Here is a 2212-nt window from a genome sequence, read left to right on the forward strand (position 1 = left end):
TAACTACTTGCACACAGTATCCCTCCAACCAGGATTAGCCAACAATTAAGTGCTACATGGGAACATGCACATATATCCATTAACCTCTCTAAATTAGAGAAGGTCCAAGTGCAGCTAGGCACTCAGACACCCTTCTTTTAGGAGGGAAGAATACGAATCAGAGCTTCAAAGCAGCTTCTGGCATGGCTTACAAAGCAAGCTGCATAAGCCCCTTCATTATACAGATGCAGATTTGTTTCCTCAGTACATGGTCACATGTAGCCAAGTTAACCAGTAACGTTCTGCAGTAGTGGCAGCAAGGGTCTCCCCTACAGTCACAACTTGCTTTCACAAAAGAAACCAAATGAAAGCAAGAAAAGGTCCATTTCATTTCAGTAACTGGAGGGTCTTAGCCTTTGAAGTGCCAGAATACCTCTGCAAGTCTTGAAAGTTATCTAGACTGAGAACCCTTTTAAGTGGCAGCATTTCCTTATGTCAATCGTTTCCTGCACTTAAATCAATCACTGAAAGGCCTCTTTTCTTCACTCAAGCTGTAACAGAACTTCAACTCTTTCCCCAGGCTCTATCTGCATCACATAACTAGGACAACCCTAACCTGTGCCAAGCTTTATCTTTAATAAAAGGGCACTGCTGGATCCTGTCTATACTACAAACTCAGTTCAACTGCAGGATAGATTGACTACATGTCAAATGAAGCAACTGTGCTTTTCCAGTCGAGAGCAACATCTCACTGGACTATAGGAGCCTGAAGTCTCATGCATCAGATGATTAGGCTTACCTAGGAGTGGCATAGTGAAGAGTTAGAGATGCAGCAGGGATTACAAGCAGTAATAAAAAGAAACTAGATAGACTCAAGCCTCTCAGCATGAACTGCCAAGGATACAAGTTTTACTCACCTAACCTCTTTTACACAGAAGGTCAGGTAGCTTTAAAGAGCTGAAGAAAGCCCTGTAAACCTTGATGTGTTGTTAATACAAGCCATAATACCCACTGGCCAGTAGACTGTTAGATAAGATAATGAAGTTAAAACTATATATACCAAGAGCCAACTAATGATTTAGGTGGCATTGCCTCAAGTCTACACAACCATGACTGAAATCAGACTCTAACCTTTGTAGGCAGTTGCATGGTTCCAGTGAGAACACTGCTAAACAGTTCTGGAAGTACTTTTGAGAGCCAGGAGTTTAGAACTAGGGTTGGCAAGCCAGTCAACTGACTGGTCAACGATTGTCAATTGACTGCACATTTTTTGACCAGTCAAAGATTATAGCAATTTTAAAAAACAAAACAAACAAACATAAAACCAAAACACAACCCACATTTGTTATATTTCTGTTAAGAAAACTACAATTTTAACATTTTGACACATTTCTTAATGCAAAAATTGTGTTTTTCTATGTATTGTTTGGACCTACTGGCAATTTTTAATACAGTTTTTGATCAATATGACTGGTCAATTGACCAAACTTTATTTGATCAAATACCCAACCCTATTTAGAAATTTGTCTGCCAGTGCAACAGTTTAAAAAGTAGTCATGACTATGAAGCCAAGATCAATGCTGTGGCAGTTTAGGAAAAGAAAAAGCCCGCCCCATATCCCCCAGCCACCAACACTATATCTACTAGGCAAATGAGTCTTAACCTTTATTAATAAAACAATTCTTCTATTGCAAAGAACTCAGAGCACAACAGACCAGAAATGCACTATGGATTCCAATTTGAAATCTCTGGGTTTATGTTGTGAAAACGCCTATCCAGGAATTCACACCTAACCTAATATTGTCCATCACCCTTTTAAAGCATCTCAAAGCACACTAGGATGCTGTGACAGCCTCAATGAGATTCACGGTCCTAAAAATGTTAATCTTAAGAGCAATAATTTTCAGCCACAGTGCTATGGCACTGTGGGGTGCCTTGAGATCCTTTAAGGGGTGCCACAGGATTTCATGCAACATTAGCACTGGTAAGTGTGCAAACATGATTCACAAAAGCATAGGGAATTAGAGAGAAGTAGGGCTAGAAGGAACCTATGGAAATCATTTAGCCCAACTCCCCGTCTGAGGCAGGATCATCCCTATCCAAACTAAAATATACAGAATGATTTCAAACAAGACTCCAGTGTTAAAAAAAAAGAAAAGTTCTGACCTGCTGTGGTCTGTGGTTTTTGGGAAGGGGGTTGTTTTAGGTTTTTTTATTTGTTTTGGGGGGGGGG

General features: G+C 40.1%; 1 protein-coding gene across 1 annotated transcript in view; it reads right to left on the reverse strand.

The window, feature by feature from the left end:
• Positions 1–2212, reverse strand: part of TM7SF3 (transmembrane 7 superfamily member 3) — a 36861-nt gene that overhangs the window by 33576 nt on the left and 1073 nt on the right. The gene's annotated exons all lie outside the window — the stretch shown is intronic.

Source organism: Gavialis gangeticus, unplaced genomic scaffold, assembly GCF_001723915.1.
Source record: "Gavialis gangeticus isolate Ggan-Ray unplaced genomic scaffold, GavGan_comp1, whole genome shotgun sequence".
NCBI lineage: Eukaryota > Metazoa > Chordata > Crocodylia > Gavialidae > Gavialis > Gavialis gangeticus.